The 8,583-nt window shown below is 46.8% G+C and overlaps 1 pseudogene; it reads right to left on the bottom strand.

Annotated features, from left to right (window-relative positions):
• Nucleotides 1-507: 507 nt before the first annotated feature.
• Nucleotides 508-1,014, bottom strand: LOC147663256 (zinc-binding protein A33 pseudogene; annotated as a pseudogene).
• Nucleotides 1,015-8,583: the final 7,569 nt, after the last annotated feature.

Below are 8,583 nucleotides of genomic sequence, written 5' to 3'. Positions count from 1 at the left end.
TCTTGCCATTTTATTTACCCATTTAAGATAAGATGGAGCTTCCTCCGATCTCCAATTTTGGAGGATTAATGAACGTGCCACTGTAGAGCAAATATATATATAGGTCTCCTCAGTTCTTGTCAATTCTGGCCTAGCTTTGGAAAATCCAAAGAGAGCCGAAACTGCCACTAGACAAAACTTTGATCTCTCATCAGCAGAAACAATAATCACTTTCATTATCTTGATATTTTTATTGTTGTCAGAAAACTGCTGGACACACAAGGAAACAACAAGTGCTTTTAAAACCCAAAGTTATTCCTGAACACAGCGCTTCTTGTCGCACCACACTTAAGCCAGTTGGGGCAGAGGACCCTTTAAATCTGAAATAAACATCCTAATAACTGGGACCCTGCCAAGATACTTATCCCCAACTAGAGTGTTTTATTATCAAAAAAAAAAAGCTCAAGTTACATTGTTATCAGTACAGAAGAGGGTTGTGGGATGAGGGGCTGAAGCTCCCTGCAGCTCTTACACCAGCCTCAGCTCCGCTCCCCAGAGATAGAAGTACGGGAAGAGCCTCTGTGTGAAGGGGGCCTGCCGGAAGGAGAAGAGAAGCTCCATGGAGTCAGCATTGTACAGGGACAGCCACCCCCCCTCGTAGTCCAGATACACCCCCAGCTTCTGGGGTTTCTCACGGGGGTACAGAGTGGTCTCAGGAGAGGTGAGAGCCTTGTAGTGACTCTTCCAACCCCGCACAGCCCAGACTCCCCCCTCAGGTGACCATGTGATCGCTCCCTTCCTGTTCACAGACTCTGCTGCGACTCCCACATGCCACGTTCCCCCCTCCTGCAGCAGCTGCACCTCCCAGTAATGTCTGCCGGAGGCGAATCCCTCGCTCCCCAGCACACAGTAGTAGTTAGTGAATCTGTTGGGGGTGTTTAGTAGGGGTTGTGCTGTGTCTGTGCCTCTAACACGTCTCTGCACCTCAGACAGGAGGAGCCGAGGATGAGCTGTGTCAGGATCCAGAGTCACCATCACTGCAGAGAAGAGATTCAGAATGAGAGATTTAATGACACAAACAAAGGCTGTAATTACTACTTTCTGTTTTTATATGATTAATTTAAACTCTTCACACAAAAGTGTGCATAAATCTACAGCACACACTACACTGGACTATATAGACAGGGCATTCTACTACATACTACACAACCTCACACACGAAGCATACTACACCACACCACACAACCACACATGATTCATACTACACTGCACCACACTACCACACATGAAGCATACCACACTACATCACACTGCCAGAAATAGAAAACACTACACTACTCCACACATGATGCATACTACACTACATTACACTACCACACAAAGCATACCACACCTCACCATACATGACACTACACATACATCTCACCACACATTAAACATACTACACTACACCACGCATGATCCATACAACACTACACCACACGTGACTCTTCACTTTATTCGGATAAAAATATATCCATAAAAGAACAAATCACATTTCAGCATATAAAATACACAATTGCATCATAATATCTGATATAAAATCAAATATGTTAAAACATTGTTCATAAAGTGCACTTTGTATTGAGAGCACGAACAGAGATTTTCAAAAAGGAGCCTACGGGGAAAACCAATTTTTCATCTTCCAAATGGAGGATAGACCTGTATGCAGCTGCAAGGAGAACAAGGGAATTATTACTTTTTAAAAAAGGTATTAAAAGCCATTTAGCATACTTTATATAAAACTTACAAAAGAATAACAAATGTAATGTAGTTTGCCCGCTCTGTCCATCACAGAGGCATGGCAAAAGATCGAGAATAGCATGAAAACCAAGTACAAATTTCACATGACTTGAACTACACTACACAATACATGGATCAAACTACACTACACCACTATACCACTCATGGTGCATGCTACAACACACCACACTTCCACAGACACTATGCTACACCCCACTACCACAAGTGACACATACTACACTACACCCCACTACCACACAACACATTCTACACTATTATTATTATTATTATAGAGGCTTTTGTAGTGCGCTCTGTTACTAAGAAAATAGTATCCTGGCGCGGGGGAGGTGAGAAGCAGAGCAGAGTGATTCCAGTGTAAAGATAGGAGTGAGAACCCTATACTGTGATGTTAAAGAGGTGGGTCTTCAGTCCTTTCTTAAACACAGTGATGGATGGGGCTGTTCTCAGATGGAGAGGAAGGGTGTTCCAGGCTCTCGCAGCTCTGACAGAGATGGATTGGCCACCAAGCCTGCTATATTTAAACTTTGGTACAGTCATTTGGTGCAGATTAGTTGATCTGAGAGGTCGGTTGGGAACATACAGGGAAAATCTTTTTCTCAAATAGACTGGACCGGTTTGATGGACAGCTTGATATGCGAGGACAAGGATTTTGAATGAGGTCCTATGAGCAACTGGGAGCCAGTGAAGGGTGCGGAGAGGTTGGCGGACACTTAAGCTTTTGGGTATGTTAAACAAAAGCCGCGCGGCGGCATTTTGAATAACTTGGAGACGATGAATCAGGTAGGCCGGTAGGCCACAGAAGAGGCCATTCGCGTAATCCAGTCTGGATAAAATAAGGGCGCGAATGACAGTCTCCTTGGCCTCTCTCGGGAGCAGAGGGAAGAACCTGCGTAATGTTTTAAGTGTGGAGAAGCAGATCCCAGTGAGTTTTTTTAAATGATCCTCAAATCTGAGGTCATTGTTAAACCAGACTCAAGGTTTTTTGCAGGGCCGCCGATGGATTTGGGGCATGGCAGATCGGCAGGCCAAAGAGAGTCGCTAAAGTTGTCTGGGAAAGAACCATACAGCAGGATTTCCGATTTACTTTCATTACATTTTAGTTGGGCGAGGGCAAGCCAACGAAAGACAGATGATAGGCAGGATTGGGCTCCCGACGTATCCAGATTATTTTTTGGCCATGTGAACAGAAGTTGTGTGTCGTCAGCGTAGGCCATAATTTTTGCTCCCACCTGTTCGGCGAGATAAATGAGAGGGGTCAGATATATATTAAAAAGCAGGGGGCTAAGGGTAGAGCCCTGAGGTACACCAGTTGTGAGTTTCTTGGGAGAGGAGGCAAAGGGCGGCATCCAGACTTGTTGAGATCTATTATCTAGAAAAGATGTCAGCCAGTCAAGGGCGGAGCCTGTTATGCCTCTGGCCGCTAGTCTAGTGAGCAGAAGGGAGTGAGGGACCGTATCGAAGGCGGCAGAGAGGTCCAAAAAAATCAGAGCCGCTCTGCTACCTCCGTCCAGGCATTCCTGTATAGCCTCGGATATTTCAACTAATGCTGTCTCCGTACTGAAGGCTGCTCTGAAGCCTGATTGCGCTGGATGGAGTGCCTGGGAAGTTTCTACAAATTTGTCCAGCTGTGTGAAAGCAACCTTTTCACATATTTTTGCAAGAGCCGGCAACAATGATATGGGCCGGAAGTTAGCGGGGACAGCGGGATCTAAGCCATTTTTTTTTTAAGAGTGGGAGCAATTTAGCTTGCTTCCAGCAGGCCGGAACGGTAGCAGTGAGAAAAGAGCAGTCAATGATATGTGTCACCTCATAGCCAACTGTGTCTGCAAGACGCGCAAACACTCTGGCTGGTCAGGGGTCAGAGGGGGATCCTGATTGTAAGGCAGTAAGGATTCTAACAATATCTATTTTTTCTACTGGGGTGAAATGGTCAAACTGTTCCGTATGGACAGGCATCACGGGGGACGGAGTGACCAGTGAGGATGGAAAGCTGTTGCATACAGTAAGTAAATCGTCCTGAATTTTGGTGATTTTGTCAACAAAGAACACAGAGAGTTCTTCGCACCATTTCTCCGAGGAGGTCAGTAGAGGTTGGGCAGCACAGGCTGGGACAAAGCTTTTCACAATAGCAAAGATTTCCCTACTATTGTTATTGGCCTTAGTTATACGCCCTTCGTAGTATTGGCTTTTGCAGATCTAATCGCTGCATAGTACTTCTTTTGCGCCATCCTCAAATCCTTCTTAGCCTCGAGGAGATAGGCTTGTCTCCACATCCGTTCAAGTTTTTTGCAACCTGATTTAAGATCACTGAGGGTGTGGGAAAACCAAGGTTTAGAAGGGGTAGAGCGCGATCTGCAAACCCGACCTGTTTTTATTGATGCAGCAGTCCCACATTCAATCCATGAATTGAATGAACTAACGGCTGACTCAATTTCAAGAGGAAGAGTTGGGCGGGAGGTGTCTAGATGTTCAGACAAGATATCTACGTTAATTTTCTGTTTGTGAGCAGCTGGGTGGTTGTTCTCGGCAGGGCGGGTCAGGGTCCAGGTAAATCTAATCAGCATGTAGTCTGACCAGGTCACTATTTCAGGGTGAGTCATGTCAATATCAAAATTAGTACAAACCAGGTCAAGGACATGTCCACCTGAATGAGTGGGTGCCTTAACCCATTGTTTTAGCTGGGCCATAGCAAGAGCTTCGTTTAAGCGGGCCGTGTCAGGCAGATCTAGATTGTCCACATGGATATTAAAATCCCCCAGGAGAAGGTATCTGGAATATCTCAAAACCCGTGGGACTACTATGTCCTCCAGTGCACCCAGGAATTTACCTGCATGACCTGGTGGTCGGTAAACCAGAGTGCCCCCTAAAGTAAAATGCGCCCCAAATGATAGTGGGAAATGAAGCATCTCGGCATCAGCTGGGGGGCCCTGAAGGTCAAGAGAGAGTGTCCATTGTTCTCTAAAAATGGCTGCTATGCCGCCTCCTCTGCCTAAAGGGCGATCATTTCTAACAATTTTAAAACCTCGTGGGATGGCAAATTCGACCGCTGGGCTGCATGTCTCATTTAGCCAAGTTTCCGTGACAAAGAGGAGATCGAACTGATTGTCGCTCAGTAATTCAAAGATATCATCAGTGTGCTTGACCAATGATCTGGCGTTGATCAGGCCTGCACGGATGTGTGATGAATCATCGGAATACTGAGTAGGACATGTAAAAATGGTCTGAAAGCGAAATTTGCAAGCTTGACAAATCCACGAGGGACTGTCAACAGCCTCCCATTTGTCACTGCAAGGGCAGGAGTTTGCTCTTAGTGCCATAAGGTACTCACGGGAGTAGCGAGTTCTGGTCCTGTGGGGTATATGTGGGGCACCGACAGGGGGGCTGGCGCTGGCCGCGTCCGGGACACGGACGGGCCGAGACGGGCCCTCCTTTGGCGCTCCTTCGGCGCGCAAACGGCGCGCCCGCTGCGCGTGGCCGCTGCGCGTCTTAAAGTGCATGACTATTTGTAGGCAAAACCCCACCCTCCGCTGGACCGCTAACTCGGGTCCCGCAGGGTCCGGCCCACACTCAAGATGGCGGCCAACCTAGCCCTCCACAACAATCGGCACTTGAAGCCGCGGTGGAACGGGGCTCAGGGGGACCTAATTAATGCAATGCTAGTAGCGGTAAGTTTTTAAAATGTACACACAATAATAACACAGTAATTTGTAAAATCAATTAAGAGTGTTAAAAGAGTCAGATTAAATGCATCAGTGGGAAACAGGTAAGAGCAGAGGAGAGCCCTCGCAATCTGCTCGCCTTCTCAAGCGTTGTAATGAGGTGCTGCCACCGCCTCCAAACAAACGCCCTACTACCACACATGACGCATACTGAACTATACCACACTACCAAACATGATGTATACTACACCACACCACACTACCAAACATGATGCATACTACACCACACCACACTACCACACATGACACATACTACACTACATTCCACTATAATGCATGAGGCATAGCACACCACACCACCACACTAGGCATTCTACACTCAATCAATCAATCAATCAGGGGTGTGTAAAGCGCGCTACTCACCCATGAGGGTCTCAAGGCGCTGGGGGTTGGGGGAGGAAGCGGCTTCGGATCAGTCAGAGAGCCAGGCTTTGAGGCCCTTCCTGAACCTGTGTAGGGTCGGGACCGTCTGATGTTCACAGGGAGTTTGTTCCAGGTTTTGGCCGCAAAATAAGAGAAAGCTCTCCTGCCGGTTCGGTTTCTGCGGATGCAGTAGACCTCTGCCAGGGCGAGGTCGGCTGAACCGAGACTACTCTTGGGTACGTGGAAGGATACTCTCTCGTTGAGGTATTTGGGTCTGATGTTGTGGAAGGATTTTTAGGCGTGGGTGAGGAGTTTTACCTTGGCCCTCTTCTCGACCGGGAGCCAGTGGAGGCCTCGTAGGTGTTGGGTCATGTGCTCATGGCGAGGTGTCCCGTGGAGGAGTCTGGCAGCGGTGTTCTGGATGGTCTGGAGCCTGCGCAGAAGAGTATTGTTGATTCCGGCATAGAGGGCGTTGCCATAGTCCAGGGGGCTAGTAATGAGTGTTTGGGTGACGGTCCTTCAGCAGTCTGGGGGGGATCGACTTGAAGGTCTTACGGAGGATGCAGAGGCAGTTGAAGCTGGTGGAGGCGACAGGGTTGATCTGGTGGTTCATGGAAAGGGAGGAGTTAAGGATGATGACGATGTTCCGAGCGTGGTCTGTCGGGGTGGGTGGTCTCCCTAGAACGGAGGGCTACCAGGTGTTGTCCCAGGCGGAGGTGCAGGGACGGAGGATGAGGACCTACCACACATGGAGCATACTACACTACACCACACTACAATATGTAAAGCATGCTACATTACGCCCCACTAACACATGTGGCATACTACATTACACCACCACATATGAAGCATACTACACTACACCACACATGAAGCAAACTATACTAAACCACACTACCACACATGAAGCATACGTCACAACACACTGCATTAGACAACACACTGTACTAGCTAGAACACTGCACTAAATAGTACACACTAATAGGCAATGCACTATCAATGTGACTACACTGCATTATACAGTTTACTGTCCTAGAATGTAAACTGTGCTAGAATTACTACTATACTAGCTGGCACAACCCACTAGACAGCACACTGCACTACAGAGCACACAGCTTTAACAGCACTGTACACTACAGAGGATACTAAACTATGAAGTACACTTCACTACAATACACACTAAACTAGACAGCATACTACAAGAAACAACACAGTTACATACTGCACACTGTATTATGTGGTACACTGCACAAGACCATACAATGTATGTATTAGCCAAACTCAGGGTTAGATAGAAAATTGTATTGGCTAGTGCAATACAGACTGCACTAGCGACCACTGTACTAAATACTAATCAGTGACACACTGCACTAGAACAGGTACACTGTATTCAAATTAGCAAGAGCTTAAAATATGCAGCGACTGCCATGCACTGAGTACCTGCACTTTTCTAATGTGCTAGGAAGAGCACCAGCACTTCTCAGAGGGTTGTACTATTTATAATAGGGGAGCAAACAGGTACTCAGGGATGGTAAGTAACTACACTAGCAATATACAGCACACTGTACCAGATGGTGCAGTGTAACAGACAGCTAGTAGAAGGAACACTGTTCTAGTCAGTGCACTGTATCAGGTATCTCCCTTTACGAAACTGCAAGCTACACTGCACATCACTATGCACAAGAGAGGATGCTGTAGCAGGCGGTATGTTGTACTATACTGCTGTCTACACTAGACAGCACAATGTACTAGTCTGTTCACTATACTATATGGCACACTGCACCAGAGCACATTTTAGCAGATGCTATGTTACACTGCCCTAGGCAGCACATTTCATTAACCAGTACACTACATACCATAGCAAAGTACACCAGACAGCGCACTGCCTTAGACAGAGCAGGACAACAGGCAGGACACTGTAATAAGTAGTACATTGCACCACACAGTACACTTGAGTACATACTATACAAGGTAAAGACAAGACTAGACAGCAACTCACACTGTATAAGAGTACTAAACAGCACACTGTACTACATTGTGCACATAACAGGAGAGCCCACTATACTGGATGGCACACTGCACCATATAATTAATTCCAATGGATAGCATACAGTGCTAGAAAACACACTGCACACAAGAGAAGAATGTTCTAGGTGTTAGTACCAGACAGCAAACTGCACTAGATAGCATTGAGTGTCAGAAGCTAGTACAGCACAATGTACTGGAAGGTACAATGTACTAGACCCCACTTTGCACAAGAATATTGAACTAGAGGGCACATTGTAGCAGATGGGACATTGCTTTTTAGACAATGGACACAATAATGACTAGACGGCACCTCATACTGGATGCCCAGCACACTGTAGTAGACAGTATACTGCACTAGTGATCCTACAGAACCTGATGGTATACTGTACTATGCAGGGAGCATACAGTAATTGATGACCCTCTGCACTGGAACTCACAGTGCAGTAGTTGGCACACTGCACTTGACAGAATGCTGTACTGGGTGGTATTCTGTTCTAGTTGATATGCTGTGCCAGGCAATTTGAAAATAGACCTTCAAATTCCACATGGCTCGTGCGTGTGGATTTCCAAGGTCCATTTCCATTGGCCTTTGCGTGCGTGCTGTTTTTAAACAGAACACGCAATAGGCCATAGGCGGTCGCGTACCTCCGCCTATGGCCTATTGGTGTCTGTTACGCGCACCAGAGGCCAT

The sequence above is a fragment of the Lissotriton vulgaris genome, unplaced genomic scaffold (genome assembly GCF_964263255.1).
Source record: "Lissotriton vulgaris unplaced genomic scaffold, aLisVul1.2 SCAFFOLD_4629, whole genome shotgun sequence".
In the NCBI taxonomy this organism is placed as follows: domain Eukaryota; kingdom Metazoa; phylum Chordata; class Amphibia; order Caudata; family Salamandridae; genus Lissotriton; species Lissotriton vulgaris.
The sequence above is the reverse complement of the archived record's forward strand: the minus strand, read 5'-3'. Positions and strand labels throughout refer to the sequence as shown.